The sequence below is a fragment of the Pongo pygmaeus genome, chromosome 1 (assembly GCF_028885625.2).
Source record: "Pongo pygmaeus isolate AG05252 chromosome 1, NHGRI_mPonPyg2-v2.0_pri, whole genome shotgun sequence".
NCBI classification, from domain to species: Eukaryota; Metazoa; Chordata; class Mammalia; order Primates; family Hominidae; genus Pongo; species Pongo pygmaeus.
In genome coordinates this window covers 218,156,682-218,173,077 of record NC_072373.2, presented here as the reverse complement: position 1 = coordinate 218,173,077, position 16,396 = coordinate 218,156,682, and the positions used below count along the sequence as shown (strand labels likewise).

Below are 16,396 nucleotides of genomic sequence, written 5' to 3'. Positions count from 1 at the left end.
ATGCTCGATATTGCTGCTAAAGGTCAGGAACTTTGTCTCAATCATCCTGTGTTCCCACTGCTGAGCATGGAACGTGGCACTTGGGAGCAAATGCTGTTGACCACGTGATGCATGGAAATGTTTGTCATCACTATAGCCACTAAATTGCTCACTTGGGGATGTCAACAGTAGCTCGCTACCAATAATACAAATAAGTTGGACTATGGAAAATATAGCCCTTGTGATACTGTGGATATTCCATGTGTATCATGAAAGCCCAGCAATTGGCCAGGCACAGTGGCTCACATCTGTAATCCCAGCATTTTGGGAGGCTGAAGCGGGCAGATCACTTTAGGTTGGGACTTCGAGACAAGCGTGGCCAACATGGTTGAAATCCTGTCTCTATTAAAAATACAAAAATTAACTGGGCGCGGTGGTGCGTACCTGTAGTTCCCGCTATTGGGGAGACTGAGGGAGGAGAATTACTTGAACGCAGGAAGTGGACATTGCAGTGATCGAAGATCATGCCACTGCACCCCAGCCTGGGTAGCAGAGTGAGACACCATATCAAAAAAAGAAAAAGAAAGAAAGAAAGAAGGAAAGAAAGAAAGAAAGAAAGGAAGAGAGAAAGAAAGAAAGAAAGAAAGAAAGAAAGAAAGAAAGAAAGAAAGAAAGAGAAAGAGAAAACAAAATAAAACAAAACAAGAAAGTCCAGCATGGTAGGAGGTAAATAGAGGCACATGAGGGCGAGCTTCATTTGTTTTTCATCCTTTTTCCCTTCTCTGGACAGCATTCTGAATGCAAAACATTCCAAAAGCACAGAGCAAACGTCTTCTCTAATCTTCCCCTTATCCCAGACCGCTCTTCACAGTGTATGTGCTAGTGTCTTCCAGACTTTTCTATGACTTGCTATACAGAAGATCAGATCAAATGGGCATGTCCCTAAAAACTGACTTGCCAGATCTGGACTCACTTTGCAGGATGCCAGGACCTCTGTGAGAATCAAGCAGTAGCTCCAGGAGCTTTTGGTCTCTTCTGTGCATCTTCAGGAGCTTTTATTGAACTTTCTCACTACAACCTCCCTTCTTGATTACCAACTTCCAATCTGAAAATGACGTCTGACTGGATCGTGAACTTCCACACAGTTAACCCTGATTGAGTTTTCAATTTTATTCTCATTAAGTGATTAAATTAGATAGGCATTTATGAAAGTGAAAGAAGTAATAATAGGATGAAGGTCTAAAACTCATTTATTCACTTATTCCACAAACACTGGTAAAGTCTGACTAATTTGTGACCTTCATAGTGATACAGGGAAGGATTTAATCTGTTTCTGACATTAGAACATATATATATATATATATATATATATATACATATATATATACACACATATATATATACACACACACATTATATATATATATATGTATATATATATATATATGTATATATATATATATATATATATATATATATATAAACTTTAATGGAGACTCTTAGGCCACATCAAAAGTATCAAAACGTTTCAGCATTAAAACAGCTTTAAGAAGACAGGGATGTCATCCCTAAAAAACACAAGAAAAATCTCTGCATATCCACTGGACACCTGGGTTTTGTGCTACCTAACATGGTAGATCATATGCCCATTCAGGTGGAAGACAGGAACTACTGAGGGTGTAATTTTTCTCAAGGTTAAGGTCAAGGTTTCACTGAAAGAAATCAGGCCTAAATTACAAAGTTAGGTGGGGGCTGGGCTGGATGGGACTAAGTGTTCTAATGGGACCCTAGGAGGGAACCAAGAAAACATAATATATGGTAGTTATTTTGTGGGCATCTGGAGAAAAGGATTGAAAGACTTTTTTATTTTTTTAGATTGGGTGTCACCCAGGGTGTTGTGCAGTGTTGCAATCTTGACTCACTGCAACCTCTGCCTCCCAGGTTCAAGCAATCATCCGCTTTCAGCCTTCTGAGTAGCTGGAACTTCCAGCACGTGGGAGCATACTGGCTAACTTTTTTGTATTTTATGCAGAGAAAAGATTTTGCCACATTTCCCAGGCTAGTCTCAGAATTCCAGGACTCAAGTGAACCACCATGCAGAGCAATGATATTGTGATTTTAAAAGACAGGATTTGCTTTGTTTTTAAGAAACCTTAGAGATAGACCATATGCTATTTTCTTTTCTTTTTTTTTAAATTTTGAAATGAAGTCTCACGCTGTCACTCAGGCTGGGGTGCAACGGCATGATCTCACCTCACTGCAACCTCCAACTCCCAAATTCAAGTGATTCTCCTGCCTCAGCCTCCTGCATAGCTGAGATTACAGGTTCGAGCCAACACACCCAGCTAATTTTTGTATTTTTAGTAGAGGTGGGTTTTCACCATACTGGCCTCGCTGGTCATGAACTCCTAACCTCAGATGATCTACCTGCCTTGTCCTCCCAAAGTGCTGGGATTATAGGCATGAACCACCATGCCCCATCATATATGCTATTTTCTATTGATTTTTTTAATAGTGATGGGGTCTTGCTTTACTACCTAGTCTGGTCTTGAGGCAGAAATTTAAAAACAATAATAACAACAAATACTACATTCATTTATTCCAAGAAAAGTTACAGACAAGGCTATATGAAGGTCATAGCGACTTAGCCTGAGAAGTAAAAGCCAAGGCCCAGAACATGGCAAGGCAAAGGTAAAAATAAACGAACAAACAAAAAACAAATTTTCCTCTGCCTAGCAAGCTCTTTCCAAGGACAGTTACAAGATAATGCTGTTGGAGAAGTCGAAATGAAAGGAATAGACTACAGACACCCACTGCTCCAGAGCAAGGGTCATTAAAAAAAAAAAAAGAAAGAAAAAGGGCAAATGTCTGCATTTAGCCAATTCTTCCTTTTTATTTTGATGCAGCTACAAGGCCACCAGATATGCAAGGCCACAAGTTATGCTATAGATTACATTACCTGTCATTGCATGATGAACTTCCACTGTTTTGCTTCTGTAAGCCTGCTTGTAAAAATCCTGCTCAGTCTTTGTTCAATGCTCAGCTTTTTGGATATAAATCCACTGAGCCAGTGTGTACCTTAAAAAGAAAATCCTCCTGTTTTCCCATATCAGTCGCTCTGGTCCTCAGTTTCTCACATCATTTTGGTGAGCCAGACTGGAGGAGTGGAGAGGACAGGCTTACTTTCTCCTTTTCCTGTGGGGCTGGAGCCTGGGGTCAAGGGAGACCTGTGACCCGAGGCGCTGCCAGGAGAACTTCAGCCCAGAGGGGACATCGGCTCTCCTGTGACCCGGTGCCCCCACCCAGCAGCACAACAGAACCTGAGGGGCTACAGGATGATTCCAGGAGCAGTGTGATTCCTTCAGGACTGCAGTAAAGTTTTGGGACCAAAGACAGGATCCATCCCATAAGGACAGAAGGGGTGCATGTTCACCTCCAAGGGTGTAACTAGTAATCCGACCCAGAGAGGCTGGAGGTGGTGAGAGAGAGGCTCACCAATTCAGATGAAACTCACACCCTACCCGGCACACAACACAAGAGTGGCTCCCCAAGTCAGTTAGGAAAAGAAAACTGGAGGTGGTGAGAGTGGTTCGCAACCCCAATTAGGAACACATGAACTGGGAGTGGGGAGGTGTGTGAAAGTGTGTGAAAGATACAGTTCAGGGAGGAACTAATGTGGGAGTGGCATAGAGAGTCACAGATCTCTTAGCATGGTCTGTGTGCTCTGAGCGAAGTGTGGGGCCAACCTACACAAGTGGCAAACCACATAGAGCTAATAGGAGCTGCCCCATAGCTCAGAGTTATGGTGGGAATAAAAACCTCTCTAAAGCTAAGTGGTGTCTGAATACTCCGATAATAGGAGATGATCTGGTTGACCTGAGGCAAAAGGAAGAGTGGGTGTGCTGCATCGTAAGGGGAGGAAATAGGAGGAAAGTCATCAAAACACACTCCATTGGGGTGCATGTTACAGAAGTTTAATAAAGGTTTTGCGGGAGATTATGGAGTTAAGCTGAACTCCTAGAGGTTGAGAACTCTCTGTGAATTCAAATGCCTTCTTTTGGTGTTGGATGGCCAACCAAAGGAACTATAGATAGGGAAATAATTGACCGTGCATTTAAGGTGATGACAGGGGTTGGAGGAGAGCCTGGGCACCCAGATCAATTTCCTTATATTGACTCATGGTTAAATATAGCACAGACAAGACCAGCATGGTCCAGCTCTCTTTAGCCAGTTAGTGCAAAACACTTGTGGCCTGAGCCGAGCCAAAAATGAAAGTAAGAACAGCTTCACTGGCAGACACAGAGTTAAAGGCAAAGTCCCAGAGGGAGCAAAAAAGTCAGTTTTGCAGGAGCCACCAGAGGGAATAGAGATTCCTACTCCATATGTCCCAGCCTACCCTCCTTTACAGAGGCCAACGGCCCCCCAGGAACCAGATTCAAGAGCTAGCACACCCCAAGTCTCACCCCAAAGGAAGGATCAGAGGCTTGAGAGGCCAGGGAAGGAAGTCAAGATGGTTAACAGGCCGTCTCAGATCTGGCCGTGCTTGAGTTATGCAAATGCATCTCAGGGAGATGGGAGGACTCATTTATTATGATGACCAAGGCCAAGTCAGGTGGGGGAATGGATTTTCATCTATCATCCCTTTTCCACCACTGATCTCTTGAACTGGAAACACCACACTCCCTCCTATATGGCAAAGCCCCAAGCTCTTATAGATCTGATGCAGTCCATCTTTCTGATACACAGTCCAACCTGGCCAGACTGCAGGCAGCTTTTTCTCCCACTGTTTAACACTGAGGTGTGTCAGAGAGTAACACAGGCAAATCTCTGTCTTCTGGAAGCCCGCTGTTCTCTCTCTACATTTTGTCTCTGTGTCTTATTTCTTTTCTCAGTCTTTCATCCCACCTGATGAGTTATACCCACAAGTGTGGAGGGGCTGGCCCCCTTCATTTAGGGCAGCAGGATTCTGCCACATCTGGATTCCAAATTTTTCAATGATGGCTAAGACATTATATGAAGCCACAAAATCAGAGAAAAAGAGCCGCTCCTTTGGGAAACGAATCAGGAAATAGCCTTCAAACAGCTCAAGGAAGCTTTAAGTCAGGCCCAGCCTTAGGACTGCCAGATATAATTAAGCCTTTCTCTCTATATATTCGTGAATGAAAAAAAAATGGCTATAGGGGTTCTGACTCCAATTATAGTATCATGGCTTTGCTCAGTGGCATATTTATCCTAACAACTGGACTCCGTGGTGCTAGGATAGCCTTCTTGTCTTAAGGCATTAGTTGCCATGATCTTGTTAACTCAAGAAGCCAGCAAATTAACTCTGGGACAGCAGCTAACTGTCCGGGTGCCACACTCAGTTATAACTTTGATGGATCAAAGAGGGCATCATAGGATATCAAACCAAAAATAACTCAGGTCTTCCATGTGAGAACCCTTACATTATTTTAGAAACAGTGAACACCTTACACCTGGCTACTCTGCTCCCAGTCTAACCGGGGGCTCCTCTCCATGACTGTGTTGCAACAGTAGATGAGGTATTCTCCAGTTGGAAAGATCTTGCAGACAGACCTCAGAGACCCAGATGTTGAATATTTCACAGATGGAACTAGTTTTGTGCTAGAAGGGGTTCAAGATGCCAGGTATGCAGTAATAACACTGGACTTAGTAGTAGATGCTCTGCCTCTGCCTACTGGAACATCAGCTCAAAAGGCAGAATGAATAGCCCTGACAGAAGCACTGTTTCTAGCAAAAGAGAAGAAGGTCAATATTTACACTGATTCTAAGTATGCTTTTACTACATTGCATGTACGTGAAATTATAGACAAAGAGAGAGGACTTTTAACAGCTGGAGGCAAAGGCAAAGAACTCAAGTACAAAGAAGAGATTCTACAGCTCTTACAGGCTGTATGGGCTCTAGGAAAAGTAGCTCTGATGCACTGCGGATGGCACCAAAAGGCTTGGACACCAAAAGCTAAAGGCAACAGAAAGGCAGACATAGAGGCAAAGAGGGGAGCAATGACTACACCACATTTTAAAGAGGAAGCCTTAGCTATGCCTCTTTTCACAGAACCTTCTCTCTAAGAAGACCCAAGTTATACTCCAAATGAAAGAGCCTAGTTTGCTCAAGAAGCTGGAAAATATATTAAAGGAGGGTGGTGGAAATTCTTCAATGGGAGATTAGCCATTCCAGAAATGTTAGCTCCTACGTTTCTGAAGCAAATTTGTCTACGAACTCATATGGGAAAAAACGGCACTGGAAACATTAATGAAATGCCATTTCTATGTGCCGTGGCTCTCTGCCATCATTTGAGCTGTTTGTAAACAATGCTTAACCTGTGCTCAGAACAACCCTCGACAGGAGCCCACTCAACCCCCAAGAATTCAGGAAGTAGGAACAATGCCTTGTGAAAACTTTCTTATAGACTTTAACAAACTACCCCAGGCTGGAGGCTATCAGTATGTGCTAGTGCTTATTTACACTTTTTCAGGATGGGTTGAAGCTTTCCCCATCAGAACAGAAAAAGCATGAGAAGTGACTAAAGTACTGCTAAGAGACATTATCCCCATGCTTGGACTGCCTCTAACTTTAGGGTCCGTTCATTGGTCGGCATTTGTAGCTGAAATAGTGCAAGATTTATCAAGACTGTTAAAAATAAAATGGAAGTTACACACAGCCTATCAGCTGCAAAATTCAGAAAAAGTGGAATGCATGAACCAGACATTCAAGCAGCTACTGAAGATATATTTCCAGGAAACCTATCTGAGATGGGATCAGGTCTTGCCTATGGTCCTCCTCTGAGTCAGGTGCACCGTCACCAAACAAATTGGGTATTTGCCCTATGAGATTTTGTTCAGTCAGCCTCCCCCAATCATAAGTCAAATTAAAGGTGATCTCCGTGAACTGAGAGAATTAACCTTAAGAAAGCAAATGCAGGCATTAGGGACAGACTTGCAAAGTGTCCATTGTTGGGTACAGGAAAGAATGCCTATAAGCCTGACAGACAAGATACACCCCTTTAAACCTAGTGACTCTGGGTTAAAAAGTTGAATTCAATTCTCTAGGACCCATATGGGATGGGCACTGTACTGTAAGCTTTTTTTTTTTTTTTTTTTTTTTGTTGATGCAGTCTCGCTCTGCCCCTAGGCTGGAGTGCAGTGGTGTGATCTCAGCTCACTGCAAGCTCCGCCTCCTGGGGTCGCACCACTCTCCTGCCTCAGCCTCCCAGGTAGCTGGGACTACAGGCACCTACCACCATGCCTGGCTAATTTTTGTATTTTTTTTAATAGAGATGGGGTTGCACCGTGTTAGCCAGAATGGTCTCCATCTCCTGACCTTGTGATCCACCTGCCTGGCCTCCCAAAGTGCTGGGATTACAGGCGTGAGCCAACACACCCAGCCCTATACTGTAATCTCGTGCACTCCCTCTGCTGTTAAAGTTGCAGGTGTTGTGCCTTGGAACCACCACAGTTGGCTGAAACCGAAGCTCAGGACAAGTGGACCAGCCAGCAGGACCCAGATCATCCAACTGATCCTGACATGAGACACAGCTGATCCTGAGATGAGACCAAGCTGCTGCTAAAGATGACTGCCCTGCTCTGGTCACTCCGGAGGCTGACCAGTCTACACACTGAAGGTTGAGGAGACAACAAGCCCTGCTCTAGTCACACACTGGAAGCGGACTAGTCTACACACTGCGAAGCTTGAGGACTCATCAAGCAAATAAACGTAGTTAGAAATCTTAGGACTAGTAGTTTTCCTTGTAATACTGTTTTCCTATTGTTCACTGAAACCTCTGCCTCCTCAGTTCAAGCAATTCTCCTGCCTCAGCCTCCCAAGTAGCTGGGACTACAGGCATGACAGCACACCCAGCTAATTTTTGTATATTTACTAGAGACGGGGTTTCACCATATTGGCCAGGCTGGTCTCAGATTCCTAACCTCATGATCCACATGCCTCAGCCTCCCAAAGTCCTGGGATTACAGGTGTGAGCCACTGCGCCCAGCCGTCCTGCTTCTTTCTAAGTGGGGATCTGCTCCCCACACATTCTCCTCTGTGTTCCTCAGGCCATGAATATCTCTGAGGTCCGTGAGTGTGAGGTCTCTTGCAGGTGCCGTTCTTTCCTTTCTCTCAGGACCTTTTTTCTTGGTGTGTCTCTGTGCAATAAGGAATGTGAGCCTGTGAAGAACAGGCTGGACTCTGCAGCAGGACACAGAGGCCCTGGAGAGGCAGACAGTGGAGCAAGCAGAGGCTAAATTTACCTCGTTTTTACCCAAAGGAACCTCCTAACCACTGTCGCCACTGACACAGTGGCTCCAATAAAAAGAAAATAGGGGATGACTCCACACATTTCCTGGAGCAGTTAGAAAAAAAATCCCTGTTGATATTCATATTAGTACAGTACCTTTGGTAGTGTTAGTTCTTGTATTAGTAGTAGTACTAGTATTAGTGTCAATACCTGCATTAGTATTAGTAGTGGTATTGTTTAGCTGATGAAACTTTGTTTCTCTCTCCTTCTGGGATAAAAACTCAAGACACCCTGGGGATCTCGAGTGCATGGACCAGGGAGTCTGAAGGCGTTTGTTCTTTGGATATGAACCCATGGGAAGTGGGTGTGTATTCTGTGGCCAAACTCACTGACCTCTTTGATTAGAGGAGACAGAGGGGGCTAGCACCCACCCCCAGGCCTGTGCTTCCAGGAACACTTGTCTCTCTTTCCATGTGTGTGCCTGAGAGGGTTCCTGGTCCTCACCCATCCCCATTGGCTCTTCTACAGGTGATGTGTCTACTGTACTCCTACAGGTGACCTTGTGTAGAAAGAAATCCAAGAACCTACGTGGGGCCACACAGAGTGCGGCTGCCTCCAGGCGGGCACAGGGACCCTGAGCTTCTGAGGCACTATGAGCACCTGAGACTACGGCACTCTTATGGAGACAAATGCATGGGACTTTAGAAGAGGCTGCGTTGGAGGGAGCAGAGGAGGGCATGGATGGAATGCAGGGGTCCCTGGAAGCTTCAGGGCCAGAGGCACTTGGGAGAGGGGTAGGCATCATGGAGAAAAAGGTCAGGGCTCCTTCCATGCCCTGAGGTCACAGTGGGTTTCCCTCTCTCCCAGCTCCTCCCTGGACTCTTGTGTCTGGGAGTCAGGGCTGGCTCAGCTGGGGTTCTTTGGTGAGTGGGAAGGACATTGGGCACTCAAGGTCTCAAGTGCAACTTTTAACATAATCCTCAAATGAGAGGTTTCATCCAGTAGCCTCCTGTCCACAGATCCCATGTCTTCTGGCTCGACTCCTGAGGGGGTTGCCCAGCCAGGGACACGAGGTATTTTACTTTTCCCTGCCAAGTGAAAAACCGTGTTAACCTATGTGAGGCCAGCTCTGTCCTGGAGAGTTGTCACTTTCTAGGTGCTCACACCACACACACACACACACACACACACATATATATATATATATACACAACATGAGGTTACCAAGGGGTTGAACCAGGGATGTCAGGATCCACGGGGGCCCACCCAGGGGCTGCTGGGAAGGCACTTTTGTCCAAGGAGGTACCCTGGCCTTAACCTCTGCTGTTACCCTTTTTTTCCTTCCACAGGTGCCTATACCTCCCGTTTCAAGCCTTATCATCCCTTCTAGGCCTTCTTGCCACATTGTGGTAAAACTGCGAGTGTGACATGCACCGTGGGTGAGCACCAGGGACGCCAGGATCACCAGGGCCCTGTGCAGCATCTGCTGGGAGGGCACTTTCATCTGTGGGGGGGCCCAGGCACCCCTCCTCTGCCTCACCAGTTTTTTCCTTCCACAGGTGTCTCTACCTCCCCTTTCAAGCCTTATCTTCCATCCTGGGCCTTCTTACCACTTGGGGTGCCCCCCATGGGTGTGACATGCAACTTGGGTGTGAATCAGAGATGGAACTAACCCCGGAGCCCTGTGCAAGTGCTGCTGGGAAGGCACTTTAGTTCATGTGGGGACACAGGCCCCCTCCTCTGCCGCACATATTTTTTTCCTTCCACTGGTGCCTGTTGCTGCTTTGGGGTTCCCCCCAGTGTTAGCGACAGGCATCGTCGGGGTGAACCAGGGACACCAGTATCCCCAGGGCCAAGCTCAGGAGGTGCCGGGAAGTCACTTTCATCCATGGGGAGACCCATGCCCACCTCCTCTGCAGTGCCATTTTTTATTCCTTCCACAGGTGCTTCTACCTTAAGCTTCAAGCCTTGTCTTCCATTCTGGGCCTTCTTGATGCTTTGGGGTGCCTCCCGAAGGTGCAAAACGCACTGTGGGTGTGAACCAGGGATGCCAGGATCCCCTGGGCCCTGTGTAGGATCTGCTAGGAAGGCACTTTCATCCGTGGGTTGACCCAGGCCCCCCTTCTCGACTGCGCCATTTTTTTCCTTCCACAGATGCCTCTACCTCCCCTTTGAAACCTTATCTTCCCTTCTGGGCTTTCTTGCCCCTTCCGGGTGCCCCCACCACCATGACAGGCAATGTGGGTGTGATTCACGGATGCCAGAAATCCCGGGGACTCTGTAGCGGCTGCTGGGAAGGCACATTCTTCTGTGGGGGGACCCAGGCAACCCTCCTCTACTGTGCCCATTTTTTTCCTCCACAGGTGCCTCTACCTCCCCTTTCAAGTCTTGTCTCCCTTTCTGGGCTTGCTTGAAGCTTTGGGGTGCCCCCCATAGGTGGAATACACATCGTGGGTGTGAACCAGGGATGCCAGGATCCCCTGGGCCCAGTGCAGGGTCTGCTAGGAAGGTACTTTCATCGATGGGTGGACCCAGGCCCTTGATCTCAGTCCCACCATTTTTTTTCCTTCCACAGGTGCCTCTACCTCCCCTTTCTAGCATTATCTGCCATTATGGGCCTTCTTGGAAGTGCTGGGAACTGCAGAACCACCAAAAGGGAATCACAGCCCTAGCTCAGGAAGCTCCCACGCCTGGGCTCCTGAAAAGTGTAGTAGCTCTTCTCTTTTTCTCTTCACCTACAACTTGGTGAGCAAGGGGCGTGTTTCAGCTTTGTTTGTGTTACTGCTTTTAGCCCCACCATTAGGCGGGTCTTGTCCTGCAACCAGGAAGAACGAAATATGCAGACAAGTGGAGAATGAGCAAGATAAAGAGGACCTTTATTGAGCAATAGAACACGGGGATGGGGTGAACTCCTGGGCCCTCGAGAGCACTGGGGGACCTTGTTTGGTAACTGCAACCTGGGCAGCTTCAGTTGTGCCTTTGGAGCTACTGCCCTGCCAACTTGGGAGGACCAGGACTCCCTCTTGTCCCAGGCTCCCATCAGCTCCAAAGTGTGCGCAGCCTCGGCTTTGCCCTCTCTCTGTGTTTCCCCGCAGAGGTGACAGGTGAGATGCAGGTTCACAGCAGCTCTGGTCAACCCCACAGAAACAAATCTGAAGCTCCTGGGTCTGGTTTAATGAGCCCCAACTGCGCTCTGATCCAGGAGATTGCAGGCTAACAGCACAAAGTGGGGAGTGAGGTCGAGGCTGTGGTGAAGACTGCGGACCTAGGAGCAAGTCCCGTTTAGCTATGAGACGGTATGGGTGGCAAAGTTGGCTGCCTCAGGGACATGGGGCACAGGCCTAGCTCACAACTCTGCCAAAGGGTGGTGCCTTTAGGAGTGGATCATGGTCCCCAAGCCCAGCAATCGGAAGCATCAGGCTCTGTGGTCACCACTCTTGGGGGCAGATCTTGGAAATGCAGCCTCAGGAAGATTCACACAGAACTCCTTTTTAGACTTAGGAACTTGACACTATCAGCAGGGTGGGTGCACAGTGGACGCATAGCTGGCCAGGTCATTGAACTTGGTGCCATTTCTGCTTCCCAACTCGGGCCCCTGGAGCATGGCCCCAGCTCTGCCTTCTGAACCTGACAACCACAATTCATGTGCAAGCATGGCACCACCCCAAGCCCATCTTCTCCTCATGGCCCCTTTCTGCCTGTGCCTTTGTGCCCGACCGTGCTGCTCCCCACAGTTGAAAAAGTATGAAAAAACAGATGAGTAAAGAGAAGTAAAGGATGAGTGCAGACCATTCGCACACCTGTAATCCCAGCACTTTGGGAGGCCAAGGTTGGTGGATCACTCAAAGCCAGGAACTCAAGACCAGCCTAGTGAACAGAGTAAAACCCTCTCTCTACTAAAAATACAAAAATCAGCAGGCTTGGTGGCATGTGCCTGTACCCCCAGCTACTTGAGTGGTTGAGGCAAGAGAATCACTTGAGCCCCACAGGAAAGGATTCCAGTGATCCCAGATTGCACTACTACACTCCAGCCTGAATGACAAAGCAATATTTTTGTCTCCAAAAATAAAAAATAAATAACGAACTAAAAGAACAAGAGTGGGTGGGAATTACTCAAAATGGTCTAATTTTATTCGGTTGCTATGATATTCCACAGGTGAATCTCAATCACAGACAAATTAGTGCCTCGTTATTTTTCCATCAGTAACTGAATAACTAGAGATTTCTGATGTATAAATCCCTAAAACAAGTACATCAATTACAGAGGACATCAGAAGGTTTTCATTGAGGTTCTCTATTTCTGATATTTCTTGGTGACCATCCTTGCAGGGATAACATTCTCATCACTGAAGAAATTTAGCTTCTCTTTCTGACTCTGTAGGTCTCATTGACTCCACCTCAATATTTTCCTCAAGTCTTGCCCCCTGCTGCTAGGATTTTCTCCCTCGCACTAAGCACCTGTCTGAAACAGAGCTCTGTGCTTGCTTTGAGTTGTACATGTGGCCTGGGCACAGTCGCTCGTGCCTGTAATCCCAGCACTTTAGGAGGCCCAGGCAGGAGAATCCCATGTGCCCAGCAGTTTGAGACCAGCTGGGGCAACATAGTGAAACACTGTCTCAATTTTTTTGTAATAAAAATTTTGGAATTATTAAAAAAGGAAATAAGAAAAGAGAAAAATAACTTGCACCTACATACAAGATTTTAGTGTCCAAGAGCCTGGAATAGTACTTTGGATTTCTCTACCCCGCTAGGCACGCCTTCCCTAGCAGCAAAGATGGAGCTCCAGTTCCTCAGATGGTGATGAGCCACAGGAAGGGCAGGGGTTGGGGCCAATTTAGATCCTCTTGGGCTGCCTGACTTCCCTCAGTGTGCACATCAGCTCAGCCCGAAGTGGGGTGAAGATCTCCCAATCGACATGAACCAAGGAATTCAAACTCTCCTCAGGGGCAGGATCCGTCTCCAGGCTTAACTTGCTCAGCCCACTGGTGTGGCACAGCAGGTCCTTCAGGGCGTCCATAGACATGCAATTTCTGCCAAAGTAGAAGGTGGTGAGCTGGGAGCAGCGGCTCAGGCCAGGCAGGATGGCACTGAGTTGGGAGTAGTGGATCTGACAGCCCTCCAAGATGAGGGTGTCAAGAGTGGCAGAAACTTTCTCCAGCAGAGCTCCGAGGGGTTCAAGGCTGATATAGAACTGCAGCATGTAGCTGAGATTCAGATGCTTTGGGTAAGCGAGTCTTGGGTACTGGTAGAGACACCTCAAGTCCTCTTCCAATAGGTAGCCACAAGTTAATTCCAAGTTCTCCAAGGGGTTCTAGAGGCACCTGTGGAGATCGAGAAGTTAGTTCTGGGCAATGGTACAAGTTAGATGAAGGTAGTGGGGAATAAACTCAAGGAAAATGCCTGCTTCAAACAAACACAACTTTGTTCCCACCATCTGATGATGGTCGGCATGCAGGTTGCTGCATGATGAGGACTCTGATCATTCAGGGGCTGTCCCATTTTAGCCTCAGCCTTTTCACCATTACTTGTGTGATTGGGTCAAGGCCACAAAATCTCTAAAGCCTTTTATCTTCATCTTTTAGCAGAAAACTTCATCTCTCGGCCACAGGTACCCGGGGGGAGATGTGCACAAAGAACTCAACTCAGCAAGGCCTACGGACATCAGCTAGGGCTACCTGCCGGCAGGGGCTCCCTGGCATGCCTGCATCTGCAAACCACCTATCACTTTTTACCACTCTCACTCCTACTCCTTCACCCTCCATCCCAGAAGCACGCATGTTCTATGTCAATTGACTTTCCTGGAGTTCAAAACAACCTTCTACAGACAGGGAATCAGAGATAGGATCATTTGTGATCACCAAGCTGGTGAGGACAGAGCTTCTACTGTGAAATGCACAAGTTTGATGCACTGTCCCTCCTTTCATACCCTCCTCTGTTACCTCTTTTACATCGTATCAACTTGAAACACACTTTGTAACAGGAAATTCACACGTGCACCCTCAGTAGAGCCAAAACGCCCACTAAGTACCTTGTACAAGATGTCCCTCTATAGACTCTGCCCTAGGTGACCTCTCTGCCTTTATTGAAGTGATCCTGTGATATCCACTCCAGGATATGGAACACTGAGCGGGACAATGTGTTGACATTCTGGTGTCCCTTGCACTGTGCCGTCGCCACTGGCTGGCACATAGTACACGTCTTCTAGTGTTTGCTGTAACAAAAATAAAGGCTGTGCTGTGGTCTGCAGAGAGAGTGCACGATCCTTTCTCACCTGATCAGCTGTCCCAGGTGCCCTCTACGGAAGGTGACCATATTCATTTTAAGCAACTGGAGGTGTTTCAGCCTGAGGAACATAGAACTGATTTTGGTGACTGAGCATTCCTCACGGTAATTGGCGTGCAAGGATGGCACCTGGAGAAAAATGAGTTCGCGAAGATTCTTCATCTCCTTCAGGTAACAATGAAGGTTTCTTATCAGATGTGGCCAGGACACATAGCAAATTTCCAGCTCCTGAATACTATTCAGTTGGATTATTTTCAATGATCTTCTGAGATATTCAATCGACGTTAGATAATTCACCAACTTACTACAGCACAGATGTACTAAACCTCTCCTTTGGTAAACCCACCGGAAGAGGTATCTCAGGCATTCATCCTGGGGTATTTCCTTGAGGCAGATGTCTATGAACACCTTCAAGGGCTGGTGCTCTCCTGTCCTTGGACAGTCCTCAGCTGTCTGCCTCTTACTTATGGTCTCTGGGGAGGAGGACAGGGCCCAGGCTCCAGGCCATCCAGCCCAGAAATTCTCATCAACATCCCGCAAATCCAGCACTTGAAGTTTCCATCTCCTGTGGGTAAAGCAAGGCAGAGGCTCAGAATTCAGAAGGACAAATCCCTGACCTTTGCTTTCATTCTCATCCAATAGATCAGCTGCTCCTGTCCTCAGTGCTCCCTGTTCTCTCTGAGATTTCTTGGTCCCTTTTCTCTTTCAATTCTGACTCATCCCCACTTGTATTCCATTTACCTTCCACTGGGAATAGGCAAGTTTCTGTTCCCACAGTGGATCCTATATGGTGACCAGTCCTTTCCCTGAGGATCTGGGCAATGGCCAAGGCCTCCCTGAGCTTCCTCACCAGCACCACCAGAAGACACTGGGCCATCCTTGGGCTCTTTCTTTGACTGACCCTGCTGTTCTTTCCCTGGACACCTGAGTCCTATCTACCAGCCCTCCTGGGTCACCTCACCTGGGGCGAATCTTCTGTGTAAGCAGCATATGAAGCCCTTCCAGCAATGCTTTTAAGGTCTCCAGATGAAGCGTCTTCATCAGCGATCCCAGAGGGAGGTGGGTGAAGGGCCAGGCCTGCACCATCACCGTCAGAGTCTGGAAGTGTCTCCTGCTGAAGGCCTCCAGGAAGAGTGGGAGGTAGAGCTCCTTGGGCAGCTCCTCCATGGCAGAGATGGTCAAGGCCTGGTCTCTCAGCAGACTCTGCCCCGCCAGCTCCAGGAGTCTGGGTGGGTCCTGGATGCTCATCCTGATGAATCTGTAAGGAAAAACTCTAGAAGACAAATCCGGAGGAAAAGCATCACTTTCAGGCCAAACACAACCACCTCATCTTCTCCTAGGGCCAATAGCATTGCTCTGGTAGAGGTAGAAAAATTACCACTTTACCCCAATTCCACTCTGCACTTGGTGGCCACAAATCTATATTTCTGCTTCCGCTGGTACCAGGAAGAATGTCTTCCAAACACCAAGGAAGGAGGGTTCAAAGAGACCACTGGCCCATTAATTTTCATCCATGGCTCCACTGAATCCCAGAACCACCAGAAACTGTCACAGAGGATCCTGAAAGCCAAGCTCTACCTCTTTGAGGAAAATTTTCTTGTCACTTACCGCCCTAAAGCAATGACAATGAGAGTTTCCTGTGGCCCCAGACAGCCTACATTCTCAGTTTACGCCGTGAGCATGCTGGCGGAACACTAAAGGGACACCCTAAAATCAATGCCATTATTTTTTATTTTGAAAAATTTCAACCAGAAACTGACTGGGTGCTGTGGCTCATGTCTGTAATCCCAGCACTGTGGGAGGCCAAGGCAGGCAGATCATTTGAGGTTAGGAGTTCGAGAACAGCCTGGCCTACATAATGAAACCCTGTCTCTACTAAATAT

General features: G+C 47.2%; 1 pseudogene; it reads right to left on the bottom strand.

Annotated features, from left to right (window-relative positions):
• Positions 1-12,993: 12,993 nt before the first annotated feature.
• On the bottom strand, positions 12,994-15,761 carry LOC129014202 (PRAME family member 1-like; annotated as a pseudogene).
• Between the last annotated feature and the right edge of the window lie 635 nt (positions 15,762-16,396).